General features: G+C 46.5%; 1 pseudogene; it reads right to left on the minus strand.

Moving 5' to 3' along the window:
• Positions 1 to 11641: 11641 nt before the first annotated feature.
• Positions 11642 to 12262, minus strand: LOC148054739 (TRPM8 channel-associated factor 2 pseudogene; annotated as a pseudogene).
• Positions 12263 to 17238: the final 4976 nt, after the last annotated feature.

Here is a 17238-nt window from a genome sequence, read left to right on the forward strand (position 1 = left end):
GTTTGCTAACCTCCAGCCCACTGGGACCTCCCCAGGTAGCCAGGACTGCTGATACGTGATAGAAAGTGGCTTGGTGAGCACCTCCGCCAGCTCCCTCAGTACCCTTGGGTGGATCCCATCCGGCTCCACAGACTTGTGTGTGTCTGTGTGGTGTAGCAGGTCGCTAACCATTTCCCCTTGGATTACGGGGGCTTCATTCTGCCCCTTGTCCCTGTCTTCCAGCTCGGGGGGCTGGGTACCCCAAGAACAACTGGTTTGACTATTAAAGACTGAGGCAAAGAAGGCATTAAGTACCTCAGCCTTTTCCTTGTCCTCTGCCACTATGTTTCCCCCTGCATCCAATAAAGGATGGATATTCTCCTTAGCTCTCCTTTTGTTGCTAAGGTATTTGTAGAAACGTTTTTTGTTGTCTTTTACAGCAGTAGCCAGTTTAAGTTCCAGATGGGCTTTGGCCCTTCTAATCTTCACCCTGCATGACCTCACGACATCCTTGTAGCCCTCCTGAGTCACCTGCCCCTTCTTCCAAAGGTCGTAAGCTCTCCTTTTTTTCCCCGGAGTTCCAGCCAAAGCTCTCTGTTCAGCCAGGTCAGTCTTCTCCCCTGCCGGCTCTTCTTTTGGCACATGGGGACGGCCTGCTCCTGCACCTTTAAGATTTCCTTCTTGAAGAATGCCCAGCCTTCCTGGACTCCTTTGCCCTTCAGGACTCCCTCCCAAGGGACTCTATCAACCAGGCTCCTAAACAGGTCAAAGTCTGCCCTCCAAAAGTCCAAGGCAGCAGTTCTGCTGACCCTCCTCATCACTTCTCCAAGAATCAAAAACTATCATTTCAGGATCGCCATGCCCAAGACGGCCTCCAACTGTCACATCACCCACCAGGCCTTCTCTGTTGCAAACAAGAGGTCCAGCGGGCACCTGCCCTACTTGGCTCCCTCACCAGCTGTGTCAGGAAGTTATCTTCCATACACTCCAGGAACCTCCTAGGCTGTTTCCTCTCTGCTGTACTGCATTTCCAGCAGACATCTGGTAAGTTGAAGTATGTTATCATATTGTGTACAAACAGGTAGGAGGAGTCAAAAAGCCTTTATTAAAGACACCACAAAACAGCAGAGGAAAAAAGAGGTTCTACAGAAACATTAAATATCAGTGTTAAAAGTACCCGATTTGGAAGAATATCCTCTACTGTAGAAAAGGGAGGAGATAATCATGCACTGCTAGCTTTTAATTCCGGAGAATGAAATCATAAAATCTTCAGCTCTTTCTCAGCTTAGAATCCCCCAAACTTCAAAACAGAATAGTTGTAGGACTTTGCCAGAAGAAAAAAACCATAGCATTTGAACATTTGGCTTCAAAGTATAGAATAAAGATTTTCAAGTTCAGGGTGGTTGAAGGATTTGGGGGATCTTTCTGGATAACATTTGCTATTGCATGTACATGTAAACAATTTGTAGTGTTATTAGTGCAGGTCACTTCATCAACTTTGGATTATTCATACATTTGACATATGTTTATCTGGGCACAGTAAAAAGAAATGATTGATCCTTGTATCTCTTACTTCCCAGGTTTTTTGCTGAAGAATCTGCTCAGCTATGGCCATGAGATCTGGAGGAGTTGCAGAGAGCCTCTGCCTTTGTCACTGCTGTTTCTTGTGGTGTATGCCAGTGGCCTTAACAGCAAGATCAAGAACTCTGTAACATTCACTAGAAAAATAAACCACAGCCACAAGACAAGCAACCATAAAATCTGGCTTGTGCTATAGTCCGTGTTTTAACATAGGGGAAATTCAGGTGTAGCATTTAAGGAAGGGACATGGATCTGATTATTTAGATTGGAGGTCAAAATAGACCATTGTAAACACACTCCAGTGCTGCTTTCCTGTCAACACATTCAATCCTGTGAGGTGAGGCACCTGTTCTCTTAGATCCTTAGGCGGAGTGAGTTGCCAGAATTCTACATTCACTAGATGTCTGCAGATTTATTCTAGCTGAGGATCAAGGTGGTAACTTCACTGCCTGGACACTGTTTTGCTAAACCAGCAAACTCACTACACAGCTACCCCTTTCAAAACATTAAACAAAGACCAAGGCCTTTCTTATGCTGTCCATCAAGGTTTTCCTTTGAATGATCATTCTCATTTCTTGTTGCTGTAGCCATAATTTCACCTTAGTTCTTCCATTTATTTCTAGCTTTATTGTCTCCTAACATGTCTCTGTTTTTAAAGTGACTTTTTTCCCCTTTTCCTACTCTTCTTCTAATGATCTTAATTAACAAACTTTGCATATCTGTAACAAGAGTAAGTCTGGAACAGAGAACCTTTCAGAGACAAAAAAACAGAGAAAGAAAAAGATGGGAAGTGGTTGCTTTGTTTCATAGGTATTAAAAGAGCAAATGTTTCCTGTTCTGTGGTTAAAATTACTCCTGTTGGGAAAGGAAGCAGTGGGACCCTAACACACAAAGGCAGACTTGGGAGGGAGCCAAGAACAAACTCTTCTATCACATCTACAATGTAGAGCTGCTTCTCAGATTCATTATAATACCATACCATTCAGACACCACTTAAAACAATCATATTTTTATTTTCATGAGCAAAAACCTGCTTAGGAGATATATTGCTTCATTGGATCATCTGACCAACTGGGGAAAGAAACAGCCAGCTGCTGGGAAAGGCTCTCCTTGGTTGGCCATCCCCAGGCCTTAAAGAAAGGAGTCAAATTCTTCTTCACCAGATGAGAAAAGGTTTTTGCCCACAGATTCATTTTTGAGTCCTTATCACCTGGGAACTCAGGCATATTTTGGTATTCAGAAAAGATTTCAATGAAGGCTTCCTTTCCAAAGGCTTCTTGCGGCTATGAATCATAAGAAAAGAGAAACAGTACAAAATATATGTATAGAAGTTTAGAATTCTTCATTCTTTAGAAAATCTTTTACTAAATTCAGTTAGTGATCTTTTCACAGGGTATTTTTCTTTCTTTTTTATAAGCATAGCTACCCGACAAATTCTAAATGCCTACTGAAGAATCAGAGTAGCCCTTTAACACCGTCAGACTATTCAACAAGCCTATATTTCTAATATTCATGGAAAACCAAAAATCAAGTATTTATATAAGTGCTTTTCATCCTGAAGGACATAGCCATGCTTAGAGGCTTGATTGCTACATTTTTTTTACAGTTATTACAATTGTTCAAAACAAGATTGATACAAATATCAACGCACCTCTGCAGGCTTTTAACTATGCATACTTATAATATCTCTGTACACTTATAATACAGAAGACTCTCTTCTCTCAGTACAAAACACAGGCTCCTTGCTTGGTGACTCTGCACTTCATGTTTGTACCGTCAATTAATCCTGAGTGCTACTGAATGAAGTATTGCACCAACAAAACTGAAAGACTGGCTTAAATTAAAAAAAAAAAAAAGAAAAAGAAACAATTATCAGTGATTGGAAGTCGTCTTTGGTAATGCCTAAAAGGCTGTGGTTTACCATTACATCCCAAACTGGTACATTTCACAGACCAATGACCTTTACACTGTGCTGAGATCACAAATGACTCAAAACAAGTACATTTTTTGAGGACTGCTTCAAAACCTTTTCCCTGCAGCCCTGGGTCTCCTGCTGAAGTGTGCTACTCAGAGTCAGATCAGGACTGACTCATGCTGGTTTGTGGAATCCTATGAGCTGGCACACAAAGACGCTGTTGGAGACTAATAGTCATCAGAGAGAGATAATCCAGGGTAGGGATCAAGTGGTTGCAGAAAGTGAAGAAAAGGAAAGCGGCAGCCCTGGATTAAAATGATCAGTTTGTAAATCTGTTGCAAGCTTAATTTGCCTGCAGATTACCTGCAGGTATGTCTCCAGGGCAGTAAATACTTCCCAGTCCTTCAGCTGTGCTCCATTTTCAATGTAATCTTGAATCCTCTTCTTTCTAAGTTCTAGTGCAAGTGCATTGTGTGCCTTATTTCTTGGGATGCCCAACACAGTCTCTTTCACATAAACAGACCAGAGATTGCAGGTGGCTTCAGTGCTGTGAGGGGGAAACTCCCATTCAGATTGCTGCTGATTGTGGCCTAGCTCATGAACGGTACCCCAAAGTCCATTGGCTTGGAGGGACTGCACATCTACCATCTCTGTCACTGACTCCAAATGATGCATGACTGGGTAGCCAGCAGGTATCCAACCTGCAGGGAAGGCAAACCACAAACAATCATGGCAATCTGTCTGGGAAAGCTCATGGGATGGAACATCACAGTGAGGAAAATGCAATTAATTCTTTTTACGTTAACTCATTCTTTGAGTTGTTTGTCACGAGTGGATGCTGCTCATGATGTGCTTCCACTCCCTGTGCTGGAGTATCAAATGTATAAACCACAAGCAAAAGTTTAATGTGCATATTGTATGCTCTTCTGCTCCATTTCCACTCCTTAGCACTACCCAACGCAGAGCAAAAAAGGCCAAATGACTTTTGCCAGAGCTACAGACATTGCAGATGACCGTACTCCCAGCTACAGGAGTGGAGAGGAAGTGTGGAAATCTAATTCTGTCTGTAGAAGAATTCTCTGTTGACACTGGTTTTTTCTTATTTTCAGATCTGGTGAGGAAGATGCTATTGCCAGGACAGTTTGTGTCCTTGTATAGCCAAATAACTGCATGGTTTGTGTTGATGAAAATGACCCCAGCACCCTGCCCATCTCTCCCTAGAGAGAGAGTAATCTAAGTTCTGGCTCTGGAGAAAACACATGGGGGAAAAAACTCATGATAAATAGCAGACACAAATAAAGAAGAAAAATTGATTATTTTTCCTAAAATGCTCCCAAAGAAGAAGCAGATTTTCATCTTGAAGGCAGGGGACTAAAGTGTTTCATTGCAAAATTTTGTGTCAGGGCCCTGAGTGCACCAAAAGGCTTTAATGGCCTTGAGCAGCCCCACCTGGGGATTCCACCCACACCTCCTGTTGGTGGCCCCAGGGGCTGCATTTCAGCTCAGCCCTAGGCCGTCAATCCCTGCCTAAGCTATGTTGTAGGAGCGCCTGTCTCCAGCTCTGTCACATGCCTGTGTCTGGCCATGGACCCTGTTGATCCAGACAGGGAGATCACTCAGCAATTACCATCACAGGCAAAACAGACTCGACTTGGGGAAAACTAATTTATTACCAACGAAATCAGAGTAGGATAATGAGAAATAAAACCAAATCTTAAAAACACCTTCCCCCCACCCTGCCCTTCTTCCCAGGCTTAACTTTACTCCCGATTTTCTCTCCCTCCTCCCCGCCAGTGGCGATGGGGGACAGGGAATGGGGGTTGCAGTCAGTTCATCACACATTGTCTCTGCCGCTCCTTCCTTCTCAGGTGGAGGACTCCTCACACTCTTGCTCTGCTCCAGCGTGGGGTCCCTCCCACGGGAGACAGTTCTCCCCGAACTTCTCCAGCGTGAGTTGTTCACACAGGTTGCAGTTCTTCACGAACTGCTCCAGAGTAGTTGCATCCACGCAGTGCAGTCCTTCAGGAACAGACTGCTCCAGCGTGGGTCCCCCACGGGGTCACAAGTCTTGCCAGCAAACCTGCGCCAGTGCAGGCTTCACACGGGGTCACAGCCTCCTTCGGGCATCCATCTGCTCCTGCGTGGGGTCCTCCATGGGCTGTAGGTGGATATCTGCTCCACTGTTAACCTCCATAGGCTGCAGGGGGACAGGCTGCCTCACCATGGTCTTCCCCACAGGCTGCACGGGAATCTCTGCTCTGGTGCCTGGAGCACCTCCTCCTCCTCCTTCTTCACTAACCTTGGTGTCTGCATAGTTGTTTCTTTCACATATTCTTTGAAATATATTCTTTTTCACATATTCTTTGAAATATTCACATATTCCTTCTCTCTGGCTGCAATTTCTGTTGTGCAGTAACATTTTCCCCTTCTTAAATATGTTATCACAGAGGTGCTACCACCGTTGTCAATTGGCTCAGCCTTGGCCAGCGGCGTGTCCGTCTTGGAGCCGGCTGGCATTGGCTCTATCGGACATGGGGGAAGCTTCTAGCAGCTTCTCACAGAAGCCACCCCTGTAGCCCCCCCTGCTACCAAAACCTTGCCATGCAAACCCAATACAATAACATAAAGGTGAAAAGCAGAGCATGAGCAGAGCTTACCCTGATATGAAACCAGTGAGGAGAAAGGAAACTGGGGAAGGGGATAATGTCCCTATTTCTAATAATTCACCTGCTTTCCACGCACTCTCTGAAACACTGTAATGCCCACATGGGCCAGCCATCAGTGACCGAAGACATGGGAATCCCTGGTTCCCAGACTAGTTCTGCCCAATTCTGCCCAAAGCTTGTCCTATTATTGTTCCTTTAAAGAGAAAAAACAACCCACCCTACTATGGGATAATACTGTTTGGATAACTACCTCTACTGTAGTGTTTATCCTTTTTCACTTACAGTTACATAGAGGCTGGTTTCAGAGTCAAGATACAAATCCCACAAAATTTTTTTTTTATAGTCATCTGTCCTGATGACAAAGGTAATAAAACTTGAAAGAAAACAGCTTGGAGGCCTTGAAATGAGGCAGGATGACAGCAGAAGACAGCAAGGTGGGGCAAGTAAGATATTTTTATAGTGGCCAGAAACACCTAGTGGTCTCCTCCACATAGACAACATTCAACCTTATTATTTCTCATCCTATTCACTGTCAATACAGGGATTATTCCTTTAATCTTGAAAGCAACAATATAGGTATTTCTCTTGTTTGACCTCTGCTTTCTCTAGGGGAATAGAGAAGAGCACAGAGGAGGTATGAGACCAATGTGAGGTGGCCACAGTATGGAGCAGATGAAAATCAGAGGTGTGTCTATTGTTGCTGCATAGGGCAGTCATTTTTCAGGACAGAAGTGAGAGAGCATAACTTGAGAAATGTAGAAAGAGGTTTATGATAGGAGAAACTTGGGGAGAAATTGTTTGTGATTCATGTCTCAGTAAGGCCAAGACAAACTTCAAAGAAGTAAGGAGGGAGCTAGAGAACCATGACTGTGAGAACAACGAACTCCCAACCAACCCTGAACTTGTGCGGGATTTGCTGCTCCAGCTGGATCCCTTTAAGTCAATGGGGCCCAATGGAATTCATCCAAAGGTACTTAAAGAGCTGACTGATGTCATAGGGAGGTGCCCCGCTGGACCTGCTGTTTATGAACAGAGAAGGCCTGGTGGGCGATGTGGTGGTCGGAGGCTGTCTTGGGCTCAGCGACCACGACATGACAGAGTTTTCAATTCTAGGAGAAGTAAGGAAGGGGATCAGCAAAACCGCTACCCTGAACTTTAGAAGGGCAGACTTTGGGCTGTTCAGGAGTCTGGTTAACAGAGTCCCTTGGGAGGCAGTCCCGAAGGGCAAAGGAGTCCAGGAAGGCTGGACGTTATTCAAGGAGGAACTCTCAAAGGCGCAGGAGCAGGCCATCCCCATGTGCCGCAAGTCAAGCAGGAGGGGGAGAAGACTGGCCTGGCTGAACAGAGAGCTTTGGCTGGAACTCAAGAATAAAAGGAGAGCTTACAACCTTTGGAAGAAGGGGCAGGCGACTCAGGGGGATTACAAGGATGTTGTGAGGATATGCAGAGAGAAGATCAGAAAGGTGAAGGCCCAGCTGGAACTTAAACTGTCCACCACCATTAAAGACAACAAAAAAAGTTTTTATAAATATATCGGTGACAAAAGGAGGGCCAGGGAGAATCTCCCTCCTTTGTTGGATGCAGAAGGTAACCTTGCCACAAAGGATGAGGAGAAGGCAGAGGTACTTAGTGCTTTCTTTGCCTCAGTCTTTAATAGTCAAGCTAGTCATCCTCGGGTTTTTCAGGCCCCTGAGCTGGGGGATGGAGATAGGATGCAGAGTGAAGTCCCAGTTGTCGAGGAGGTGGCAGTCACTGACCTGCTCCTCCACCTGGATGTGCACAAGTCCATGGGGCCAGATGGGATCCACCCGAGGATACTGAGGGAGCTGGCAGAGGAGCTGGCCAAGCCACTCTCCGTCATTTATCAGCAGTCCTGGTCAAGCGGGGAGGTCCCAGATGACTGGAGGTTAGCATATGTGACGCCCCTCTACAAGAAGGGTCGGAAGGAGGATCCCGGGAACTACAGGCCTGTCAGCCTGACCTCGGTGCTGGGGAAGGTCATGGAACAAATCATCTTGAGTGCCATTATGCAGCACGTGCGGGACAACCGGGGGATCAGGCTCAGCCAGCATGGGTTTATGAAAGGGAGATCCTGTTTCGCTAACCTGGTCTCCTTCTATGACAAGGTGACCTGCTTTTGGATGAGGGGAAGGCTGGGGATGTTGTCTACTTGGACTTTAGTAAGGCCTTTGACACAGTCTCCCACAGCATTCTCCTGGAGAAGCTGGCTGCTCACGGCTTGGATGGGTGCACTCTGCACTGGGTTAAAAACTGGCTGGACGGCCGAGCCCAGAGAGTGGTGGTGAATGGAGTCAAATCCAGTTGGCGGCCAGTCACGAGTGGTGTTGCCCAGGGCTCAGTGTTGGGGCCGGTCCTGTTCAACATCTTCATTGATGATCTGGATGAGGGGATCGAGTGCACCCTCAGTAAGTTTGCAGATGACACCAAGCTGGGTGGAAGTGTCGATCTGCTGGAGGGCAGGAAGGCCCTGCAGAGGGACCTGGACAGGCTGGATCGTTGGGCTGGGGCCAACTGCATGAGATTCAACAAGGCTCAGTGCTGGGTCCTGCACTTTGGTCACAACAACCCCATGCAATGCTACAGGCTTGGGGAGGAGTGGCTGGAGAGCTGACTGGCAGAAAAGGACCTGGGGGTGTTGGTTAACAGCCACCTGAACATGAGCCAGCAGTGTGCTCGTGTGGCCAAGAGGGCCAATGGCATCCTGGCCTGTATCAGGAATAGTGTGGCCAGCAGGACCAGGGAGGTGATAGTGCCCCTGTACTCGGCACTGGTGAGGCCGCACCTCGAGTACTGTGTTCAGTTTTGGGCCCCTCACTACAAGAAGGACATCGAGGTGCTGGAGCGTGTCCAGAGGAGGGCAACGAAGTTGGTGAAGGGTCTAGAGCACAAGTCTTATGAGGAGCGGCTGAGGGAACTGGGGTTGTTTAGCCTGGAGAAGAGGAGGATGAGGGGAGACCTTATCGCTCTCTACAACTCCCTGAAAGGAGGTTGTAGCGAGGTGGGGGTCAGTGTCTTCTCTCTAGTAACAAGTGACACGACAAGAGCAAATGGCCTCAAGCTGCACCAGGGGAAGTTTAGGTTAGACATTAGGAAAAACTTCTTCACCGAGAGGGTGGTCAAGCATTGGAACAGGCTGCCCAGGGAAGTGGTTGAGTCTCCATCCCTGGAGGTATTTAAAGGATGGATAGACGTGGTGCTCGAGGACATGGTATAAGTGATGGACTTGGCAGTGATAGGTTAACGGTTGGACTCGATGGTCTTAAGGGTCTTTTCCAACCTTGACAATTCTATGATTCTATGATTCTATGATAGCCAGACCTCTCACAATGATTTTTCAATGCTCTTTGGAATCTGGAGAGGTCCCAGTTGACTGGAAGCTGGCAAACATTGTCCCAATCTTCAAGAAGGGCAACAGGGATGACTCTGGTAACTACAGGCCTGTCAGTCTCACCTCTGTGCCTGGCAAAATTATGGAGAAGATTATTCTGGGACTTATTGAAAAATACCTGAAAGACAATGCAGTCACGGGCCCCAGCCAGCACGGGTTCACGGTAGGAAAGTCCTGCTTAACAAACTTTATTTCCTTCTATGACAAGGTTACCTGCCTAGTTGACCAAGGGAAGGTAGTCGATGTAATCTTTCTGGGCTTCAGTAAAGCCTTCAATACTGTCTTTCACAGTATCCTCCTGGACAAAATGTCCAGCATAAGGCTGGATAAACACATAATGCAATGGGTGAGCAATTGGCTGACGGGTTGGGCTCAAAGGGTTATAGTAAATGGGGTTACATCAGGCTGGTGACCAGTCACTAGCAGGGTTCTGCAGGGATCCATCTTAGGGTGAGTGCTCTTTAATATCTTCATAAATTACTTGGATGAAGGACTTGAAGGTTTGTTATCAAAGTTTGCCAATGATACAAAATTGGGAGGAGCTGTTGACACTCTCGAGGGCAGAGAGGCCCTGCAGAGAGATCTGGACAAATTAGAGAGCTGGGCAATCACCAACTGTATGAAGTCCAACAAGGGCAAGTGCCGGATTTTGCACCTGGGACATGGCAACCCTGGATGTACATACAGACTGGGGAACAAGAGGCTGGAGAGCAGCCCCGCGGAGAGGGATCTGGGAGTTCTGGTCGACGGCAAGTTGAACATGAGCCAACAGCGTGCCCTGGTGGCCAAGAGGGTCAACCGAGTCCTGGGGGGCATCAAGTACTGTATTGCCAGCCGGTCAAGGGTTGTCCCGCTCTACTCGGCACGGGTGTGGCCTCATCTTGAGTACTGCGTGCAGTTTTGCGTGCCACAGGACCAAAAGGATACGAAGCTACTACAGAGCATCCAGAGGAGAGCCACGAAGATGGTGAAGGGTTTAGAGGAGAAGCCATACGAGGAGCAGCTGAAGTCACTTGGTCTGTTCAGCCTGGAGAAGAGGAGACTGAGGGGAGACCTCATCGCGGCCTACAGCTTCCTCACAAGGGAAGGAGGAGGGGCAGGTGCTGATCTCTTCTCCCTTATGACCAATGATAGCACCCGAGGGAATGGCAGGAAGATATGCCAGGGGAGGTTTAGGTTGGACGTTAGGAAAAGGTTCTTCACCCAAAGGGTGGTGGAGCACTGGAACAGGCTCCCCCAGGAGGTAGTCATGGCACCAAGCCTGACAACATCTAACAAGCATTTGGACAACGCCCTCAGATGTATGGTGTAACTTTTGGAGTTGTCCTGTGCAGGGACAGGAGTTGGACTCGATGATCCAAGGAGGGTTGCTTCCAACTCAGGACATTCTATGATTCTATGATTCGATTCGATTCTATTCACAGCACTGGGCAGGAAAGGATCACCCACGTTACTGAGTCTAGTTGACTCCACTACCAGGCATCTACACAATACACTATCTGGTGGGGAATGCACGGCTACATCATGGAGCCTGTGTGGACAATATCCAAGCCTCATGGATCCACACAGTGTCTGCCCCATGCTTCCCAGGCACTTTGAAGTGCATCCTGAAGTGCAGTGACACCCTATAACAAAGCAAAGAACTCTGTTACAAATGCCTTAAAGTCTACGCCATGCCACAGGAGATTAGCAGGAAAGACAAAGGTCATCTTTTGTGTCCCAGGTCCTGCATCAGGAAGGATTTAAATACCTCAGGAAGTGGCCCCATAGCTGTGCTACTGACATAGTGGAAAAAAAAAATGCTAACTGTGCCGTAGTATTGCAGATCAGACCCAACAAAAAGTTTCTTCCTAAATAGTCATCTGTTGAGTATTTTAACGTGGAGCACATGAGCCAAGCTTCTTGGTAGTTTCTCAATAACCTGTAGAAGCACCTTCAACCCCTGCACATCCATCTCTATTCATGGTCATTTCTTTTGGGGGACAAGGAGAAGAGATCTTTTTCATTCAGGCAGGCCAATAGCAGAAAACCCAAGGCAGAGTAAACACTATATACAATCTAAAGACAGTGCAAACACATATATTTCAATACTCACTGGGTGATCAGAGGAATCCTCAGCATTTCTTTGGAGACTGAGAAAGTACCAGTCTCTCCCTTGCTGCCTGTGAAGTACACACCAGCCACACCGGTCACCTGGTTCCCAGGGAATTCAAACAGCACCTTCTCCTTGCCATGTCGACTAGCCCAGTGCCAGGCTTGGCCTCCAATGAGCAGCCCTCCACCCCCCTTTACAAAGCCAACCAGGGCTTTCGCCTGCGTGCTGTCATAGGCGTCCATACAGTACACCCCCAGGGAGCAGCTAAGCTCTGCCCCAGCCTGCACTTTGGTGCCAGCCCTGAGCAGCAGCTGGGAGAGGGAATCCAAATGAGGATGGACCCCAACCAGGGCCTCGGGAGAAGGCTTGAGCCACTCCACAGCATTTCTGAGGAACTGGGAAAACTTGGAGTCCTTCAAGATTCCTTCATGAGAAACAACCACCATCTGGCCCTTCCCATAACAAGATGCTGCAATTAGCACTTGCCCATTGGTGCTCACCAGAACTGGGAAGGTTTCATCTCCAATGAGCAACAGCTCACATGGATGATACTTTGTTGTGAACTCAAATGAATTAACATCTTTCACCAGAGAGGCATAGGCTGCTGTGGAATCCATTAGCCTCTTGTTAAAGAGTACTGAAAGAGAAAGAAAGGGAAGCGCTTTTTAGATTAGAAGGTACGTTTGAAATGTTTAACAGATACAAGCTACTGAGATATGCATCAGCTACACTGTTCTACAGTCCCAGGAGGAACCTGTATCCACGACTGATGCACAAATATATAGCCCAGCAGTAAGGTGAGCCAGGAAAACAGGACAGGAATGAGGAAACTTTGCATAGCTACTAGTCACACAATAACCCTAAGAGACATGTTAGGAAATGTACATTGAAGACATAATTCCAGTTAAGCCTTTCTATATTCTTCTGCCTATGAGTGTTTGAATTGGTATGAAACTGCTTTACAACACTAACATGCCTGGAGCTGTAGAAGAACAATCCAAATAATTTTTTAATTAGATAATATGTAGACTTCCAATTACTAGGTCTAGCCACAAACCATTATGTTTTCATGGCTCCATTTTAAGAGGAGGTCTTGCGTCTCAGGGAGGCAAAGGCCTTCAGTTATCTCTAAGAGTATAGGGCTTAGTGTTCATCCCACTGGCAGAGGTGGAATCAGTGGCTCTCAGGCCATTGTACACCTGCTGTCTGAGTGTGTTGCACTCAATGGAAGTTGTATAGACTTAAAGGAACATACCTTATATACAGAGTAAAGAATTTATCATTAGTCTCATTAGTGCCTTGACAGGATAATTACAATACAGCAAAAATACTAATCCAGTTAAAATGATACTAATATATATAATATAAATTATTCAATTATTGCTAAATCCCAATAATGATACAGTTAAAATTGATATACATAGGCTCTCTAGTATCTAACCATTTCCCCAGTGTTGGGTCTTGATGTTCAGTCGTGCTAGTCTTTTCTTAGAAGAGATGGTTTGCAGTGAGCCATCAATATCTTGAGTTCTTTGCTGGGAAGAATTCAATGGAGGAAAGGAGAGGGGAGTTCTTCTTCCTTGTCCTGGTTTCAGCTGGGATAGAGTTAATTTTCTTCCTAGTAGCTGGTATAGTGCTGTGTTTTGGATTTAGGATGAGAATAATGTTGATAATACACTGATGTTTTAGTTGTTGCTAAGTAGTGCTTACACTGGTCAAGGACTTTTCAGCTTTCCATGCTCTGCCCGGTGCACAAGAAGCTGGGAGAGGGCACAGCCAGGACAGCTGACCTGACTGGCCAAAGGGATATTCCATACCACATGACGTCATGCTCAGTGTATAAACTGGGGGAGTTGGCCGGGGGGCAGTAGTCACTGCTCGGGGATGCACTGGGCATCAGTCGACAGGTGGTGAGCAATTGCACAATGTGTCACCTGCTTTTTATATTATTATTGTATTATTATTATTTGTTTTTATTATTATTATTATTATTATTATTATTATCATTATTACTACTACTACTACTGCTACTACTACTACGACTGTTCTATTTTATTTCACTTCAACTATTGAACTGTTCTTATCTCAACCCATGAGTTTTCTCCCTTTTACCCTTCTGATTCTCTCCCCCACCCCACTGGTGAAGGGGATTGAGCGAGCGACTGTGTGGTGCTTAGTTGCTGGCTGGGGTTAAACCACAACACTCCTTGATCTTAGGTCCTCTTGGAGTTATTTTTATATTTCTTAAATAACCTGTTTCTTACTGGTCCATGGGTCAGTTACATGATGACTACTTAGTAATGTTAGACCTCTACCATATCCAATAAATATGCAGAACCAGTGTTAAGCTATAGGAGATATAGCCCTCCTGACTCTTTCCTGACACTTACAAATTTCTGAAGTTATATCTAAAAGAGACCTGTTGCCACTCAAGACAGTTACTGGTGAGTCTTGAGCTGTTAAATTAGTACAAGGCCTGTGGCTTGCTTCTAGCAATAGCAACAATGCATTTACTGGGCAACACAGAAGATCAAACCTCTCCCAGAACATTATGTATGGAGTGCTGAAGAATTAGACAGACCCATGCTTTTGCAAGGCTATGTGTTTAGGGGCACGTCTTCTGGCATAAGCAGTGCGGTCTCATTGCCTCCCCACGCACCCACCTGACCATTAGGATAGATAACTGCGCGCATTCATGACCAGCATATCTCTCCTGGGGCTACACTGGTGTAGCAGGTTCCACCTATCTCCACCTGTCCAGACAAGGAAACTAACCAGCAGGATAAAGCTGTGTTAACAGAATTTTTTTTAATCCAATCCTGCACTGGGTGCCACCTTCTTACATAACCTGACCTAGAGATACGCTGGGTGCCTTCCTGTATCAGCAAGGGGACAGGGCAGAGACCTAGAGATACAGTCCATGGGGAGAAGGAATAGGGTGCTACTTCACCTCTACCCCAGGCTGGAGCGAATGGCAACTCTAGCCATTTAGTATTTGCTTCCTATAACCTCAGTGTAGTGACTAGCTGATCTAAACCCATTGCCCTGGGAGCCGAGAACACGTTGCCAAAATAGGCACCAGCTATGGTGCTCTGCTGGCAGTTTCAGCTGACTGTCAGGGTCCTGAGTGCACCAAAAGGCCTTAATGGCCTTAATGGCCAACCTCATCTGGGGCCTCCACCCACTCCCCCTGCCCAGGGGCCCGGGGGCTCCATTTTGGCGCAGCCCTGGGCCTTCGGATGTTGCCTCCTGGACGGCTCTCAGAAATTTGTTGTAGCTAGCTTTTCTCCAGGATGGGCCCCGCAGGTATATGTTGTAGCTTGTCTCCTGTCCTGCCTCTGATCCTCTCTCCTTTCGCTCCTGATTGGACTCACTGGGTGGACCCTGGTGCTGGCTCATTGCTTGCCTTGCCTGGGACCGCTGAAGGACTCTGTTACCAGCACCCTGCTCTGCCTGCGGTGTTCGGACCCCGTGGGGCTGTGCCCGGTCCACGAGGGTACAGCCTGTGGTGCCGTCAGCCTCAGCTCCAAGCTCACTTTCTCTTAGGAGCAGCTGTCCCTTGCCGCTCCCTCACACCGAGAAGCCAAAGCCTGACAGTGCCATGGAGTCACCCTGGCCTCCTCCCTAGGGAGGTGCCAACTCTGGGGCACACAACGAAGGTCAGGTGGTAGACTGTAGTTCATTCAAGGGACAGGGTCTAGGCCTTACTCTCAGAAGATAGTGATTTTCATCCTGATCTAGCTACGGCTAAATAATTTTCTCTTTTAAACTGCTTTCATTTGCTTAATGAGACTGCAGCCCGTGGGGAAAGGTACCATTTGTTTCTGCGTGTTTGCACAGTGCCTAGCACAACAAGGCTCTCACCTTCGTAGAACCCTGATGGCCTAAAAAGAATAATTACAGTAAATGGCTGTCAACTCCTAGGCTGAACCTCTTTGATTAGGTAAATGCTCTTGCTTTCTTGACTATTCAGTCAGGTGGCTTTGGTGAACACTGAAATATCCATTACTATTTTTTTTAAGGTCGAGGTAACCTTTTTTTTTACTTTCTGTGTACAACTGAGGCCCTGCATGAACTGTCAAACCAAAGATATTATGAATCATGTCAACCCAGATCTGTTAATTCCTCACTGAGATCACCCACTTAAGGTTTTCCCTTTCCTCTCTTCGCTCTGGTCAAACTACAGATGCTGCTGAGCCTTGCTGTTCTCAGAGCAGGAACAGGCAAAAACAGGCCACTGAGGGCAGAGCAGCTTTACACTCACATGCGTTTTACTGCATGCTGGATGAGAAAGGCCCCACCTCAATAATGTAAACAGTCTTGGAATAAGCAGTGTCTTTGGCACTGAGGTTGGACAAGCTATCCAGAACAGAAGGATTAGAGAAAAAGGGCATGTTGGAGGCCATAACTATCAGAGGTGGCTTGCTGTGGAGACTCTTATCTCCCTCCCCACCCCCAGCGCTGCCTGTCAGAAAAGTGCACTCTTGGTCACATGCAACAAGGAAGCCTGTGAGGGTGCAAGACGGTACCCACACACCGTGTGGCCCTCTTTGGACCTGGATTTACAGACACAGCCGCGTGCTTCAGTTGGGAGGATCCAGCAGGAGGATGCTTCAACCGGAATTTGCTCTGACATGCAAAATCATGTTATGGTTTACGCCACCTGTCACCAGGTCTTTTATACTATATAGATGGCATTGTCCCCTGCTACAGCAGTCAAGCATTTCCTCTCAGACCACAGAGGTTTGGTAGGTGCCTGACTTACTCATGTACCCTTCCACAGCCCAATGACATCCATGTCCCTCCCCTCCGAAGCTGCTGGTATTTGACACGTCTTTGAATCTCTCCTCTGTGTGAGCATTCTGGGTCATCCCAAAGCACAGCTAAAAATACAGATCTCCATTGACAGAGGTCTCTAACTTTCTTTCTCTCTTCTACAATATTAACATAAATTAAATTGTTCTTCTGTACTTCCACACTATATTTCCTCAAAGAAAAGAGCCATTCCTGCCTTCCAGTTGAGGGTTTTTTAGGGAATACTGTGTCCTGTTCAAACTTCAGTTCACTCTCATTGCTTGCACTCTCCACAGTTCCATCTGACTGTCCAAAATCTCTTAATCTGCAACTGGCTGCTTTTCTTTCTTGTGTAGCCTTAGGCTATTAAGTATTAAATCACTCAGTAAGATTTTTTATCCCACTCTTTCTGCTCCCACAGAAGTCGCTGGACCCCTAGTACCCCACTGCTCTGCAATGGAAATTCAACTTCTGCTCAGCTTTGACAGTAACCAACTCATATTGCATGTTTTCAAATGTCACTTTCAGTCATTCATCCTCTCCAGCCATTATTCCCCATTCTCATGTACATTCAGCTTTCCTGTTATTGGCATGGTTATACTATGCAGGATCGTGTGGGAAGAGTCAAGTCCCCAAGACAGGTCCACATAGCACTGAACACCTGAGGAAAGTGGGCAAAAAAATCATATATGTCACTGCCATACTGCAGAGTTCACTTTCTTTCATGCCAAGGTGATTCATCTAACCTATCTTTGAAAGAAACAGACCCGCAAAGGGCAAATCCTCTGTGCCATCTTAG

The sequence above is a fragment of the Nipponia nippon genome, unplaced genomic scaffold (genome assembly GCF_047370975.1).
Source record: "Nipponia nippon isolate SJK-2023a ecotype South Korea unplaced genomic scaffold, ASM4737097v1 scaffold_3, whole genome shotgun sequence".
In the NCBI taxonomy this organism is placed as follows: Eukaryota; Metazoa; Chordata; class Aves; order Pelecaniformes; family Threskiornithidae; genus Nipponia; species Nipponia nippon.